Genomic DNA, 18,615 nt, shown 5'->3' with positions numbered 1-18,615 from the left:
TGTACGGTTGGGTAGAAGTTGTGTAAAACTGCTAGAGTTATCATGAGCTGCAGTACGTTTCTGGAGAGTTAGTCATAACATAGCAAATGTACGCTGTGGAAATCAGTGACAAGGACGAACCTCTAAGTCAGTAAGTGTTTGGGTTCAATGTCCTGAGAATGAAACGTGTACCTAAGTTGTGGTAGATGAACTATATGGAATGGAAGAGTAAGTAGAAGCTTGATTCTGGAGAGTATGCAACTTCGAAGAGTGGTAGCCGACAATGGATGTACATGGAGTTCTGACACGTGTTGTAATTGGACAATTGTAGATAAGGTATTAATGGAAACTAAGTGAACTATGGATATAGCGTGACTCAGAAGATTTTGAAACATTTGTGATTGGTCGAAATCAGAGTAGCGCAACGGATAAAGGAAGAACCGGATAAGCCTGGGGTAGGAACGGGCGGACTAATTATAGGATCTTCTCTTGGGATGGGAGTATCTCCCTAAAAGGAACTCGTCGAAGCAGCGTTTCGTTTATGTCAGTCTCTCTCGGAGATCCACCGTAATCTCGAGAAGTGTCGTCAATGGGCCAGATTGGCGTAAGTTCTTGTGGCTATGCCTTATGCAATACGATCATGCAGGAAGGCGTGGGCAGTGTTTGCAGGTTAGCTGTTGAATTTCACCTTTCATCAGTGGAATTTTGTGTGAGGTGGTGGAATAACCAGGTTGTAGTTGCAGAGTGTTTCACCTTGTGGATGGTAGTGACGGTTGTTACGGATAATACCGAAACGGAAATCGAAGTAAGAAGCCTTAGTTGCATACGCAAAGGGGAACTTGGAGTGATTCGTCGTAAGCATCAGGGAGTTGGAAGTTAAGACCAAGGGAATTGACAGTCATCTTAACATCATTGAATGGACTAATGTAGGAGGTAATCCGACGTTTCATTGTGGAGAGCAACGTGGTAACGAGGATTCATGAACAGGAAGCGATTCGAGGAGTTGAGGAAGAATTAGTAATGTGTGTTGAGCAAGGATAAGTTCAGCGAAGGTTGAAACTAAGGATGCCCGACAGGGATAGAGTATTACGGCTTTCGAAGGCATGGAAGTCCAGTGTAGGTCAGCGGAAATTAAGAGTATTAAAAGATCTTTCTCAGGGTTATTGAGATGAAGTTCCAGAGGAGATGCGTTGGGTGAGTACTAAGGTTTTCGATCAGGAATGTCAAGACGAAGTATCAGATGAGACGTGTTGCTTGAGGGTTAAGGTTTCTAATCATGTGTAGTGGGACGCAGGTGTTTTGGCAGAATACGTTTCTTCATATGGAATGACCCTCAAACAGAGTAGTGAGATTACCTAAGGAGGAATGCGAGTAACATTCTTTCCCTTAATTGGATAGCTATGACGGGTTGGTTTTCGTGGTGAACGGAAGGAATTCGAGGACGAATTCTATTTAAGGGGGGGAGAATGTAATACCCTGACTCTCTAAACCCGATAATTATCATTTAATTGGTTAAGTGATGATTAGAAGGCATATTGATATTGGATTATATTAATCTAAGAAAGATTATTAAGAGAAAGTTTCATGTGGAATGGTTAGAATCTAATGGCATAGTTAGAATATGACTACATGGCATTGTTGTAAATATGAACAAGTTAGAGGACATAATGGACATTGATCTCTATTGCATGATCATAAGGGCATGTTTGGAGGGTTAGTTGTTATAAGTCAGAATTTTTAAGAAAGAAGAACTTAGAAGCAAGTGGGAGAAAGTAGAAGTCGTGTCCATCTTCTCCATTTTCGCAACCCATGGACAGCCTCCACTAAAAGTGCCATAACTCTCTGCTCACAGCTCCGATTGAGGTAATTCTTGAAGTTTTGGATAGCTAACGAAATTCCCTTCGATTTGATATACTAATTCGCATTCATGGGTTCTGTTTTGAGGGAAATAAGCAGGTTTGAAGTGGAGTGATCCATGCTGAGTTTGTGTGTGAATGCAGCTGCGAATTTGATGATGAAGAAGGTGAACCTTTGGGCAAGAGTGGAGTTCAAAGGCTGCATTAACACCATCTAAACCTCTATTAATCCAAGGTGAGTCCTTAGTTAGAAACTTGGGGAAAATTTGTGGGAAATAACATGTTGGGGTTTTGGGTTTTGAGTGATAAATCCATGAATCCATATATAGTGATAAATACGATTAATTGCTAATTGGTGATTCTATGTAATGCATGATTGATTTAATGCTTAGATTGTGTGTTATGTATGTATTGTGTACATTAGATCACTACTGCATGTTAGAATTCGTTGGGATTATGTTAGTGATGCAGGGAATCAATTATGGGGCAATTGGGACTGATTTAGAACCCTTAAAATGCAGAAAATTGATTTTGCTTCAGGGTAATCGGTTACTGGAATTTGGGTAATCGATTACTCTGTAGAAAATTGCGTTACAGGGAATTTTGCATGCCAGTAACCGGTTACTGGACTCTGGGTAACCGGTTACCCTGGGCAAAAGTGCAAAAATCAGCAAACTTTAGAAAGTCGTAACTTTCGGCTCGGGTATCGGAATTGCGCAAACTTTATATCGTTGGAAAGCTAGTAATACGTACTATTTGATAAGATAGTTCCCCAAACTAGAATATCAATTTATCATGAGAAATTGTGTGCTTTCGATTGTTATTAATTAATATGTTATGCATTGAATAGAATGCCTATTGCTACTATAAATAGTATATCCATGTGTGAAACTGTTATGCCATTATGTATGATACATGAAAATCTATGGACTCCATCGTTTTGGTTAAACGATTGGATTGATTGCTTTGTTTGTGACCTTGACTTTATGTCATATTTCTGTATGCTTGAATCGAAGTGGCCGGAAGGCTAGATTGGGACGCTGCTCTGACCGTGTAGTCTATGAGCCCTCCCGGACCGTGTAGTCCAATGGAATAACCCGTTCATGTGTATTGTTCGATATGGTGTGCATCTGAGCTACCGTTGCAGTGTGCTTGTGAGTTTCTGTACGGGGTTTTATTCACTTGCCGTTAACACACTTGCGTGCTCGGTATGGTGGGGTTATGCGGCCAAGTAGGCTAATGCATAATGAGGTAACTCACCTCTAGTAAAGTCACGTAGACTAACACTAGGCTTTCGCCCGATGGGCTCAGGCGTCAAGGTGGCGGTTTGTACTCGGCGTAACTCACTAGCGTGAAGGAGGTTAACGGGACAATGACGCCAATTAGGCTTATGTCATCTCAGGGCCATTTAGGCTTGTGTGAACCCGTTTAACCATCCTGCAGTGTGCTTGTACAAGTCCCTTGACAACTAGGCAGGAGGTTACTCATCGAGGATGCATTTATTCCATAATCTAGCCGAGGTTGTTACACTTCTGGATTCCCCGTACATGGGTATGGGTCTGCATACGTGTTTGTGTACTATTTGTGTACTTGTGATATGATGACTCCTATGGTGGACGAATCATGTGTTTGCTCCGTATTTGTACCGGATGTGAGGACAACCCCAGATCAATGGTGGATTCGGTTTTGATGCATGTACCCTGTAGATCCGAGTGGACCCATAGGATAGGAGGACTCACTGAGATTTAGAAATCTCACCCCAATCAACTTATATTTTTCAGGTGCAGTTTAGTAGAGTTTGGTCAGTAGCAGGTTTGGACTGAAGACTTGGAAGTGGTGATGGCTCGGAGACCTTTTCAGATCTCATCTTCCGCTATGCAGATCCATTGAAGACACATGTTCTATAATTCTAATTATGATTTCATGTTGTATTTTATTTGGATCTTTCTATGACTATAGCTTTTGTATGTACTCAATATCAATTTTAACGTTTCATGCATAATATACTAGTCAGTTATGTAGGGGGTGTTACATATAGTATTTTTATATTTTTTAGAAATAAAAATTAACTTAAAATTACATAAAAGGACATTACCAACACATTATATTAGATTTAGATGCTTTCCATCATGTTGTACCCCAATCTCTCTCAATCCGGATTATTTAGTCAATCAAATGATAAATAACAGATGCATAAAACATTTAATATATAATAAAAAAGAGATACAGAAAAAGTAACGATCAAACTATAAATGATAACATAAGAAAATAAAAAAGAGTACCAGCCCTTTGATTTCCTTAACTCACTAGTTTTTTCTTCTCTATTTTTTTAGTGGTGTCTATTATTCGAGAAGAAAGGTTCTTATTTATGCTATTAAATTAGGTTTACCCTATTAAAAACCCAACTAATTCAATTTTATTCTTTAGTAAAGTTTATGAAACAAAAATTTAATCAAATGTTAAATACCATACAAATCAAATTAAATCAATAGAGATTCAATAAAATCAAATCAATAGAGAGTCAATCAAATCAAATCATGTTGAAAAAAAATAGTATATGTGATACTAAAGTAATTTTTTATTCACCTATACAAATAAATAAATAATTTATAAATACAATGAAATAATTTAATTTGTATACTTCAACTATTGTATTTTTATATTTTTAATAAATAAAAAGTAATTTAACTTCAAATTACTTATAAGAACATCATCAACACATTATCTTAGATTTAGATGCTTTCTATCATGTTTTACCTCAATCTCTCTCGATCTTAATTATTTAATCAATCAAATGGTAAAAAAGAGAAACAAAAAAATGTAACGACAAAACTATAAATTATATTTTAAGAAAAAAAAAAGAGTATCAGCCCTTCAATTTCCTTTAATTCACTAGGTTTTTCTTTCGTATTTTTTTGTGGTGTCTATCTTTCAAAAAGAAAGCTTCCTATTTATACTATTGAATTAGGTTTAGACAATTAAAAATCCAATTAATTCATTCTTATTCTTATTATAGTTTTTGAAACAAATATCAAATCAAATACTAAATATACTACAAATTTAACTAAATTAATAGAGTCGGATAAATTTATTTTTTTAAAAATATTATATTTGAGACTAAAGTAATTTTTAATTCAACTGTAATAACAAAAAAAAATTTTTTAAAAAATATCAACTAAATAAATTAAATTTTTATATTTTAGATATAGTATTTATATATTTTTCATAAATAAATAGTAACTTTACTTCATATTACTTATAAGAACATTAAAACCACGTTATCTTATATTTAGATGTTTTCTATTATGTTTTACCGCAATCTCTCTCGATCATAATTATTTAATCAATTAAATGGTAAAATAACTGATGTATATATTGAGAAAAGCATTAGTGGATCATTTAAAAGAGAAAACGGTTATATATATATATATATATATATATATATATATATATATATATATATATATATATATATATATATATATATATATATAAAATTAACCAGAATTCATGGATACTTAAACTAACTATGAAAGTTAAATGGTTCACCAATCACCTTTTTATTATAAATATTTTTTTTCTTTTTTTCTTCTTCTTTTCTTATGTTATAATTTATGGTTTGATCGTTACTTTTTCTTTAATTATTTTTTGAAAATATATATGATATAACTAGTTTGTTTCTTATTATTTTGATTCGTATGCTATTTTTTGTAATTATAGATGAACGAGACAACAAAAAGTAACAATTATATCAATAATGATTAACAAAAATGACAAGTATACAATTAGAATTTAATGAGAAGTTTCTATGTTATTATTAGGATCCTTTTCACATATCACTAAGCTTGTATTACATTATTTAATCTGTATTTCATATTATATTTATTTATGATTAATCTCAGATGCTAATATAGTATATATAACATGTTTATTTCTTTGTTAATTCAGTTTTCAATGTCTGGAGATTACATATGCAATGCACCCGGATGTAACCGGTCTTTCGGATCTGCTACGGGTTTAGAAGGACATCAACGTGTTCATAAAGCACAAAAACCAAAACAACCAAGACAGTGTCTAATATGCAGTCAGATCTTTTCATCTGAACAAGGTTTTCTTATACATATGACAAAAACACACGGCGGATGGTCTTGCGGTCCAAGAAACTAATTTGAACTATTAATTGAAAGGACAATATAAAACCTTTACAAAGATATAGTCTTCAAAACAACTGATTTTTATAATTCATAAAATTAAATATCATAAATTACAATAAAATAAAATCCTAACTATTCATAAAAATATAATGTTATTCCTATGTTAATTTCTGAAACAAAAATCTAATCAAATGTTAAATATCGTACAACTCAAATTAAAACAATTGAGATTCAATCAAGTTAAATCACTAGAGAGTCAATAAAATAAAATCAAATACATTTTGATGTCTTGAAAAATATTATGTGTGATACTAAAGTAATTTTTTATTCAACTATACAAATAAATAAATAATTTAAAAAAACATTAATGAAATAATTTAACTTTGTATATTTCAATTATAGTGTTTTTATATTTTTTAGAAATAAAAATCAACTTAAAATTACTTAAAAGGACATTACCAACACATTATATTAGATTTAGATGTTTTCCATCATGTTTTACCCCAATCTCTCTCAATCCGGATTATTTAGTCAATCAAATGATAAAATAACAGATGCATAAAACATTTAATATATAATAAAAAATAGATACAAAAAAAGTAACGATCAAACTATAAATGTTAACATAAGAAAATAAAAAAGAGTACCAGCCTTTTGATTTCCTCAACTCACTAGTTTTTTCTTCTCTATTTTTTTAGTGGTGTCTATTATTCGAAAAGAAAGGTTCTTATTTATGCTATTAAATTAGGTTTACCCTATTAAAAACCTAATTAATTCAATTTTATTCTTTAGTAAAGTTTATGAAACAAAAATTTAATCAAATGTTAAATACCATACAAATCAAATTAAATCAATAGAGATTCGATAAAATTAAATCAATAGAGAGTCAATCAAATCACATCAAATACATTTTGATGTTGAAAAAAAATAGTATATGTGATACTAAAGTAATTTTTTATTCACCTATACAAATAAATAAATAATTTATAAAAACAATGAAATAATTTAATTTGTATACTTCAACTATTGTATTTTTATATTTTTAATAAATAAAAAGTAATTTAACTTCAAATTACTTATAAGAACATTATCAACACATTATCTTATGTAATACCCGGTATCCTAATATTATTTCTAAATTGATTTGGTATAAATGATGGATAAACATAATACACAATCTTACTAATAGGCTTGTATGATAATTGAGCCAATTAGTGACATGGGAGGGTAGTTTAGACATTTCCCACTTAATTAGATGTAAGACTTGGTTAGTGGTCCCTCACTCTCTTTACTCTTGCAAAACCAGAATTGTGTAAGAAGGGAAAGAAACGTGAAATAGAAGGAGGAGAGGAGTGAAACCATTGTCATCTTCAAGGTTGCATGCACCATTGATCAATTTTTCCCATCATCTCTTTCAGATTTTTGCAGCCACTTCATCTTCATCTCTAAGGTGAGTCCTTTAGATAGAAAAATGGGGTTTTATTCAATTGGGAGATTTTTGGGATTTAGGGATTTGAGAAAGAATGCATGAAATCCTTGCTAATAACCTGTTGAAGTGTTAAATTGTGCTTGCCTATGTTGTATTATGGCCGTATATACCTCTATTTCGTGCATGCAGGTGAACTCAAGGGGTTAAGGTACCCCAGGGCAGAACTGGTGAGTTCTGCGTTTTTCTGCATCTGCTATGGTCCACTGAGCGGGCTAAGGCCGCTGAGCGGATGCTGAGCATTTTTCCAGAAATTTGCAATCCCGCTGAGCGGACCCAGGCCGCTAAGCGGAGGATGCTGTTTGTCGAAAAAGAATTATCGCGAGTCCGCTAAGCGGACGTGAGGCCACTAAACGGAGGAACAGTTGAGGTTCACCACTAGAAAGCGCGCTAGCAGCCCGGTAAGCGGCTAGTGCTAGGCAGAATTTTATTTTTCTTTCCCCTGAGAGCAGTTTTGGTTCCTAATTGTAACCAAGCTCCTCCTTAACCATTATTACACCTATGTACATTTAATATGTGGTATTTTATGACACGCAATACCATTATTTCCATTCAATTACTTATGTTGAATGATATACATAATGTTAAATATGTTATTCAACAATTCTTGTCTATTCATTTGAGATTAAATATGGATAATATGATGAGACAATATGTGAAAAATGTTGATATCCAAATGTTTTGGTTAAACATTTGGATTGGCTTGTCTTATGACCCTACGCTTGTTGAGTGTATGTATGCTTGAATCGAAGTGGCCGGTGGCTAGATTGGGATATACCTCTTGCTACGAAGTCAAGGTATTTTCCCAGACCATGGAGTCTGTAGGATAGTCCGATGATGTGATCAAAGGTCGCGCACCTGAGCTACCGATGCAGTGTGCTCGTGAGTGCCGTACGGGGCTTTTTACTCACTTGGCGTTAACACACTTGCGTGCTCGGTATGGTGGAATTATGTGGCCACGTAGGCCAATACATTTTCGGTAACTCACCTCTAGTGAAGTCAAGTATACCAACACTAGGCTTTCGCCCGATGGGCTCATGCGTCAAGGTGGCGGTTTGTACTCGGTGTAACTCACTTGCGTGAAGAAGGTTAATGGGACAATGACGCCAATTAGGCTAAGGTCATCTCGCGGCCATTTAGGCTTGTGCGAGCCTGTTTAACCATCTTGCAGTGTGCTTGTACAAGTCCCTTGATAATAGGCATGGGCGAACCCATCGAGGGTGCATTTATTCTATAATATAGTCGAGGTTTATTACACTTCTGGATTCCCCGTACATGGGTATGGGTTTTGGCATACTTTTTTGTTGATATACTTGTGTATTTGTTTAAGATGAGTCCAATGGTGGGTGAATCACTTGTTTTCTCCGTGCTTGTACCAGATGTGAGGATAAACCCCGAATCAATGGTCGATTCGGTTTTGATGCTTGTACCCTGTAGAACCGAATGGGCCAATAGGATAGGTGGACTCACTGAGATTTAGTAATCTCATCCCATTCCAATTATTTCTTTTCAGGTGGTTCGAGGCAAGATCGTGGTAAGGGCAAGATGGATTAGTTCTTTGATGATGCTTGCTGGATATTTCTTTTAGTTCTCTTGTCGTGCTTTCTAGTTCTTGTATTTTGGGCATGTACTCCTGTGATGTACTCATATTTTGGTCGTGTTACATTCGGCTTTTGTATTTTGTACTTCTATTTCCGCTTTGAATATTATGTAATTGTTGTCTTATGAACCATATTCAATACTTTATGCATATTATTCTAGACAAATATGTGTGGGGTGTAACATCTTAGATTTAGATGCTTTCCGTCATGTTTTACCTTAATCTCTCTCAATCCTAAATTATTTAATCAAATGGTGAAAAAGAGAAAAAAAAGTAACGACAAAACTATAAATTATATTATAAGAAAAGAAAAAAAGAGTACCAACTCTTCAATTTCCTTTAATTCACTAGTTTTTTCTTTCGTATTTTTTTGTGGTGTCTATCTTTCAAAAAGAAAGCTTCCTATTTATACTATTGAATTAGGTTTAGACAATTAAAAACCCAATTAATTCATTCTTATTCTTATTATAGTTTTTGAAACAAATATCAAATCAAATATTAAATATACTACAAATTTAACTAAATTAATAGAGAGTCGAATAAATTTATTTTTTAAAAAATATTATATGTGATACTAAAGTAATTTTTAATTCAACTGTAATAACAAAAAAATGTTTTAAAAATATATCAATTAAATAAATTAACTTTTTATATTTTAGATATAGTATTTATATATTTTTCATAAATAAATAGTAACTTTACTTCATATTACTTATAAGAACATTACAACCACGTTATCTTATATTTAGATGTTTTCTATTATATTTTAACGCAATCTCTCTCGATCATAATTATTTAATCAATTAAATGGTAAAATAACTGATGTATATACTGAGAAAAGCATTAGTGGACCATTTAAAAGAGAAAAACAATTTATATATATATATATATATATATATATATATATATATATATATATATATATATATATATATATATATATATATATATATATACACACATATATACACATATATAATTAACTAGGATTCATGGATACTTAAACTAAATATGAAAGTTAAATGGTTCACCAATCACCTTTTTATTATAAATATATTTTTTTCTTTTGAAATTTTTGTTTCAATTTATTTATGTTGACATATTTGATTCCATTATTTTTCCAATGGATTAATATGAGGTGCAAAAGTAGCAATCAATTGATGTTAATATACCAAGTAGTGCTAGTAATTTATGCTAATGATAAATCGTTAAATTGTATGGTCAAACATTAAGTTATTAAAGAAAAAAGATTTTTTATCCATATATATATATATATATATAAATATATATATAAATATATATATATATTTATATATATATATATATATATATATATATATATATATATATATATATATATATATATATATATATATATATATATATATATATATATATATATATATATATATATATATATAACATTAATTGAAAGGACAATATAAAACCTTTACAAAGATATAGTCTTCAAATCAACTAATTTTTATAATTCATAAAATTAAATATCATAAATTACAATAAAATAAAATCCTAATTATTCATAAAAATATTATGTTATTCCTATGTTAATTTTAATGCAAATAGTTCAAATTAGTTTCTTGGACCGTAAGACCATCCGCCGTGTGTTTTCGTCATATGTATAAGAAAACCTTGTTCAGATGAAAAGATCTGACTGCATATTAGACACTTTCTTGGTTGTTTTGGTTTTTGTTCTTTATGAACACGTTGATGTCCTTGCAAACCCATAGCAGATCCGAAAGGCCGGTTACATCCGGGTGCATTGCATATGTAATCTCCAGGCATTGAAAACTAAATTAACAAAGAAATAAACATGTTATATATACTATATTAGCATCTGAGATTAATCATAAAAAAAATATAATATGAAATACAATTAAATAATGTAATACAAGCTTAGTGATATGTGAAAAGGATCCTAATAATAACAGAGAAACTTCTCATTAAATTCTAATCGTATACTTGTCATTTTCGTTAATCATTATTGATATAATTGTTACTTTCTGTTCTCTCGTTCATCTATAATTACAAAAAATAAGATAGGAATCAAAATAATAAGAAACAAACTAGTTATATCATATATATATTCAAAAAATAAATAAAGAAAAAGTAACGATCAAACGATAAATTATAACGTAAGAAAAGAAGAAGAAAAAAAAGTACCAGCTCTCTGATTTCCTTTATTCAGTAGTTTTTTCTTCTATATTTTTTGTGGTGTCTATTTTTCGAGAAGAAAGGTTCTTATTTATACTGTTGAATTAGGCTAAGACTATTAAAAACCCAATTAATTCAATTTTATTTTTTATTAAAGTTTCTGAAACAAAAATCTAATCAAATGTTAAATATCGTATAAATTAAATTAAATCAATTGAGATTCAATCAAGTTAAATCACTAGAGAGTCAATAAAATCAAATCAAATACATTTTGATGTCTAGAAAAATATTATATGTGATACTAAAGTAATTTTTTATTCAACTATACAAATAAATAAATAATTTAAAAAAACATTAATGAAATAATTTAACTTTGTATATTTCAATTATAGTGTTTTTATATTTTTAAGAAATAAAATTTAACTTAAAATTACTTAAAAGGGCATTACCAATACATTATATTAGATTTAGATGCTTTCCATCATGTTTTACCCCAATATCTCTCAATCCTGATTAATTAATCAATCAAATGGTAAAATAACAGATGCATAACACATTTAATATATATTAAAAAAGAGATACTGTTATATCCCATATTATATTCAAGCATGACTATGAAATAATAAGAAGACATTTTGGATTAATTATACATTAAGAAATTGGTTAGGAACTAACTAAGTGGCATTGGTGTAAATATGACTTGGTTGGAGGATATATTGGACTATAATCTTCACTTGCATGGACTTAAGGCATTTTTTGATAGTAAGCTTTTCTAAATCAGAATTTATGAGAGAGCTTAGAAGCATGGAAAGGAAGAAGAACTTATGTTCAACAAAGCCATTTTCGGAATTCTTGGTACAGCTCCACTAAAACGGTAATATCTCTTTGCTCGTAACTCCGATAGTAACGATTCTGGTCTCATTGGAAAGCTAATAAAATTCTCTTTGATTTGCATATATGGTTCGGGTTCATAGATTTTGTTTTGAAGGAGAAAATCAAGCTTGAAGTTGGGACATACATGCTGAATGTGTGTTATGGGGAGCTACGGATTTCTTGATGATTGAGATGGAAGTTTGAACAAGAGGGGGATGCAATGGCAGCAAGAACATCATGTAAACCCACATTTGATCTAAGGTGAGTCCTTAGTTAGAGACTTTGGGTGGAATCATGGGAAATTGCATGTTGGGGTTGGGGTTTGAGTGAAGATTCATGATGATTAACAAGCTTATATGATAAATTGTTAGTTGATAATGTTATGGGATGTTTGTATTGCTTTAATCCTTTGCATGCTGATGATTCTGTATATATGCATGTTAGAAATTCGTTTGGGATCAAATTGTGATGCTTGGAATTAATTAGATAGGTTTGGGACTGGTTTAGAACCCTTAAAAATGCAGAAAACACATTCTGATGCAGAGTAACCGGTTACGGGTCTGTCGGTAACCGATTACGCTGTTAAAAATGCAATTCTGGGCTGTTTTTAGTGCCAGTAATCGGTTACTGACTTTGGGTAATCGGTTACCCTGAGCAAAACGGAAAAAAATAGGAAACTTCGAAAGTTCGTAACTTTTGCGTCGTAAGTCCGTTTCGCGCAAACTTTATATCGTTGGAAAGCTAGCGACGTGTACTTTCTAATAAAATTGGTCCCCAAACAAGAATATTTTATTTAATAATATTGGAACCCCACTTAGTGAACCTCGTCGACTGAGTTTTTACGTTACTAATTCCCCCGAGAGCAGTTCCGTTCCGAATAGAGAACCGAATGCCTCCTTAGTCGTGTGAGACTTGTTTAAATTGTATTTGAACATGCTAATGTTGTATATGATCATGGAGGTGTTGATTCTCAATATGTTGATCATTAATCGATGCATTATATCGATATGCTTTATGATGATCATATTATGTTTATCCGTCTGTTCGATTGACGTTCGGAGATGGTTGCTTGTTTGTAGCATGATGTTTTGTGTGATAATGATCATTAATGCCTGTTGTTTCGATTAAATATTCGGGATTGATTGTATTGTGTGATTGACGCTTGTTATACGTGTGGTATGCTAGAATCGAAGTGGGCCAATGAAGGATAGAAAAACACTTAGAAAGGGGGGGTTTGAATAAGTGTAGCTTTAAAACTTGTACGATAAAAACAATTTGCACAATGATTTTTATCCTGGTTCGTTGTTAACTAAACTACTCCAGTCCACCCCCTTGGAGTGATTTACCTCACATGAGGATTTAATCCACTAATCACACTTGATTACAATGGTTTTCCACTTAGACAACTGCTAAGTCTTCTAGAGTATCCTGATCACAACCTGATCACTCTAAGAACAAACTGCTTAGACAACTTCTAAGACTTGCTAGAGTATACTGATCAACAACCTGATCACTCTAGTTCTTACAACTTAATGTAAACAAATTCTTTTAAGAGTTACAATGCTTCTTATAAAGCTATTATCACAACTGTGATTTTCTCTTAAGTTTAAGCTTAAATCTCACTAAGATATTACAACAGCAATGTAGTGAGCTTGATGATGAAGTTTGAGAGCTTTTGAATTTGACAGCGTTTCTGTATAATGCGCAAGTGTTGTATCAAGATTCGTAACGTAGCTTCTCATCAGAACTTCATATTTATAGGCACTTGAGAAGATGACTGTTGGGAGCATTTAATGCTTTGCGTAATCCGTACAACATTGCATTTAATGTTTCACTCTTTTGTCAACTACCTCGAGCCTTGTTTCCGCTGTGTCTACTGACGTTGCCTTTAATAGCTTCTAACGTTCCTTTTGTCAGTCAGTGTAGCCTGTCACCTTATACTTGCTTCTGATATGATGTTTGTGTAAACAACGTTTGAATATCATCAGAGTCAAACAGCTTGGTGCAGAGCATCTTCTTGTCTTCTGACCTTGAAGTGCTTCTGAGCGTGATACCATGAGAACTTCAGTGCTTCTGCTTCTGATCTCTAGTTCTTCTGATGCTTCCATAGACCCATGTTCTGATTCTGCTTGACCATCTTCTGATGTCTTGCCAGACTATGTTCTGATGTTGCATGTTGAACCTTCTGAGTCAGTTGCTTCTTGCGCTGATTTTGTGCATACTCTTCATATAATTCCTGGAACGGAAATTGCATAGTATTAGAGTACCACATTATCTCATACAAAATTCATATGCTTGTTATCATCAAAACTAAGAATATTGATCAGAACAAATCTTGTTCTAACAATCTCCCCCTTTTTGATGATGACAAAAACATATATAAATGATATGAATTTGCGATCAGAAAATACAAACGGCTAAGGACAATTGCACAGCTATAGCATAAGCATATAGACATTGTGTGAATATGTCTCCCCCTGAGATTAACAATCTCCCCCTGAGATAAATAATCTCCCCCTGAAATAAATACTAGAAGAATTTTATAAATAAAAGACTTCCCTGAGTATTTCAGTTGAGACATTCACATATGCTTAGATCTTCAGATCATTCACAGCTTTTGATTCTTGCTTCCATAGGACAGCTTCAGAACTTGAATTTCTTCGATCTTCAGACTATTCATAGCTTCTGATTCTTGCTTCCATTGGACAGCTTCAGAGCTTGAATTTCTTCTTGAATCATTGCATGCTAGATTGTATCAGAACATTGTTGAATGTACCAGAGCATCATCAGAGCATCTCTACATCCTGAAATGTTACAGAACAAACTAAACCACAAAAGTCAGCATGAATGAATCAGAACATAGAATATGTTTCAGAATTTATACTATGTATCGGAGCACACACACATAATGTTTCAGAGCATATTTTGTAACTAAAAACATGCATCAGAACATACAAGGAATAAGAACGAAAGCATATTCTATCATCAGAATATCAAAACATTCTTCCTTCTTGCTTCTGATCCTTGAAGCTTTTTAGCACTCAGCTTGCTTCAATTTCCATGAGCTTGTTTCTATATAGAATTGCTTTTCCCCATGTCTTTGCTTCTCATGTTGAGTTTTAAAGAGAATCTTCAATTCCTGCAAAACAACACTCAAAGACATAGAACTTTGCAAGTTCTGTTAGAAATATGGAGCCTTTCTCCCAGCAACTGATGAAATAAATTAGATCATTTATCACATTTTTCTCCCCCTTTTTGTCATAGCATCAAAAACATAAAAGATTCAGATGAAAAAAACAAGACAAACACTTGAAGAAAAGGATAATTTTCATTAAGCATGGAGAAGGAAAAAAAATTCAGAAGTACAAGAGGGCATGGAAGATGCATTCAAAAAACAGATGCAGCAAAACAAAAGAAAACAATCTAAGACTCAATGACTAAGATGACCCTAGTTTTGGCATGATCTTGGCCAGCATATCATGAATCCCATTGTTGCTCTCATTCTGCCTCTCCATGAAAGCACGAAACTCAGCATTTATCGTTCTCTGCTCATCCTGGTTCTTCTGAATTACTTCTAGAGTCCTTGCAAGACGAGAAGGTTCATCAGAAGAAGCTTCACAACTTCTTTCCAGAGGGATGGCATTCTGATCCGCAGCTTCCATAGTTAGATCATTTGCAGGATTTTCCATACTCTGCAGCAGGAACCTCAGAATCTCCATTCTCAAGAGCCTGAAGAATGGCAGCAAGATTCCGTGGAGCAGAAGGACCTTCAACTTCTGGTGGGTCAACAACTTCTGGAGTGACCAAGCTTGGGTCTTCCTCAGAAGGATTTTCCCTCAGAAATTCAAAGAGAGTCCTGAAGTCTCCAATCAGAATAGGATATTGAGGTCTCCAGACCACAATCTCCCTGCAAGGATTAGCTTCCATTGTAGCAGCAATTCTTGCTTCTTCCAGTTCATCCACAAACCTCTTCTCCTCTACAGCTCTCCTGTTTCTGAGGGGATGATAGTAGATACCATTATCACCCTCCAGAAGATAACCAGCATAACCAGGGGCAGCAGCCACTAGTCTCTTCTGAACTCCCATAGCTCCTACTTGAAAATCCTGGCGAAAGCTTCTCCAGAGGTTTCTTATAGAAACGTCATCAAGACCATTGAAGAAAGCATCCTTCAAAAGGTCCAGCCTGCTTATCACTTCATTTCTGAACAACTCCAGGTAGATATGGGGTTCAGGTTCAGGTGGGTTGAAGGTGAATTTGTAGTCAGGGTAGAGAAGGCAGTATGGGTTGGATTTTCTGGTAGTTAGGGGATGGGATAGAGAAGGTGGAGGTGCAGTGTTTGAAGAAGATGGGATATCTGTGGGGATGATTGAGGAGGAAGGAATATCTATGATTGGAGTAGGTGAGGATGGAATAATCATGATGGGGGTTGATGAAGATGGCTTATCAGAAGGAGTTGGGGGATGGATATTTAGTGGTGTAGGGTTTAAGACAGGAGTAGAAAGAAAAGGTGGAGGATGATTTGGTATGGTGAAGGTGTTTTGTGGTTCAGAAGGAGGTGGTTGGGTAGAAGTTTGAGGTTCAGAAGGAGGAGTAAAAACATGCCTGGAGACACTAGCAGTTCTGGAAGCACAAAGAGAATCTCTAATTCTCTACTGCTGATATTCTGGAGTGTTCACCTTGTCAGGATCATAGGTGACCCTCTGCTTCTTGGCTTTCTTGGCCTAATCTTCTTGAGCCTTTCTTTTTAGCCTAGCTTCTTGTTTCTTCATATCCTTCTTCTGAAGATCAGCACGTGAAAGAAGCACTCTACCACGAATCCACGCAAGATCAACAGCAGATTGAGCCCTAACAGAATCTTCCAAGTAGTGCTTGACAGCCTTGTGAAGTTCTAAGTGGAACAAAGTAGCAAAACCTTCAACAGGAACTCTCCTAGACAGAATGTCTGGAAAGCTTGTACCAACAGAAGATACCATCTGGATGAGATCAAGTCTGAACAGATCCACACCATTGAAGACAGGACCTTGAACAACTCCAAGAAATTGGGACGCTCCAAGGGTCCTAATAGAATCCAACAAATTACTTTTTGTCAGAATATCAGAGATCATTCTGGCGAAAGGAATAGTGTTTCTTGGAATATGAGGACACTTCGCCCTTTCTTCCTCTCTAGACTCAACAATGGAAGTCTTCAGATTCTGAAACAGAATGTGAGAGATGTTGAGTTCCATCTTTCTGCCAATGCAGAAGAGAGTATACTTGTGATCAGGACTGATGTAGGCGGAGGAGGAGAATAACTGCTTCCTATGGTGAAGAGAACCCAGAATAATCTCAGCCCACACTTGATAAAACGGCTTTAAAGTACCAGTTTTATGTGATTCAATCCCGAAAGCATGAGAGATTTGTTGTTCAACCTGAAACCAGTTTGTTAGAAAAGGATTTGTTCTGATCAATATTCTTAGTTTTGATGATAACAAGGATATGAATTTTGTATAAGATAATGTGGTACTCTAATACACTGCAATTTCCCTTTCAAGAAATATATAAAGAGTATGCACAAATCAGCGCTCAGAAGCTTTGACTCAGAAGGTTCAGCATGCAACATCAGAACATGGTCTGGCAAGACATCAGAAGATGGTCAAGCAGAATCAGAACATGGGTCTATGGAAGCATCAGAAGAACTAGAGATCAGAAGCAGAAGCACTGAAGTTCTCATGGTATCACGCTCAGAAGCTATTCAAGGTCAGAAGACAAGAAGATGCTCTGCACCAAGCTGTTTGACTCTGATGATATTCAAACGTTGTATACACAAACATTAGATCAGAAGTAAGTACAAGATGGCAGGCTACGCTGACTGACAAAAGGAACGTTAGAAGCTATTAAAGGCAACGTCAGTAGACACAGCATAAACAAGGCTCGAGGTAGTTGACAAAAGAGTGAAACATTAAATGCAATGCTGTACGGATTACGCAAAGCATTAAATGCTCCCAACGGTCATCTTCTCAAGTGCCTATAAATATGAAGTTCTGATGAGAAGCAAGGTGACGAATTCTGTGAATACAAACTTGCTGAAACGCTGTTCAAATCAAACCTCACAAACTCCATCTTCATCAAAGCTCACTACATTGCTGTTGTAATATATTAGTGAGATTAAGCTTAAACTTTAAGAGAAATATCACTGTTGTAATTATAGCTTTTCAGAAGCACTTGTAATACTCTTATTTGATTACATTAATTTGTAAGGAACTAGAGTGATCAGGTTTGATCAGGAAACTCTAGGAAGTCTTAGCTTGTGTCTGAGCAGTTGTAACTAGAGTGATCACGTGGTGCTCAGGATACTCTAGAAAGTCTTAGCTTGTGTCTAAGCAATTGTTCCTAGAGTGATCAGGTTGTGATCAGGAGACTCTAGAAGACTTAGTCGCGGGCTAAGTGGAAAACCATTGTAATCTGTTGAGATTAGTGGATTAAATCCTCAGGTGAGGTAAATCACTCCAAGGGGG

The sequence above is a fragment of the Vicia villosa genome, unplaced genomic scaffold (assembly GCF_029867415.1).
Source record: "Vicia villosa cultivar HV-30 ecotype Madison, WI unplaced genomic scaffold, Vvil1.0 ctg.000327F_1_1, whole genome shotgun sequence".
In the NCBI taxonomy this organism is placed as follows: Eukaryota; Viridiplantae; Streptophyta; class Magnoliopsida; order Fabales; family Fabaceae; genus Vicia; species Vicia villosa.
Note: the sequence above shows the minus strand (reverse complement) of the source record.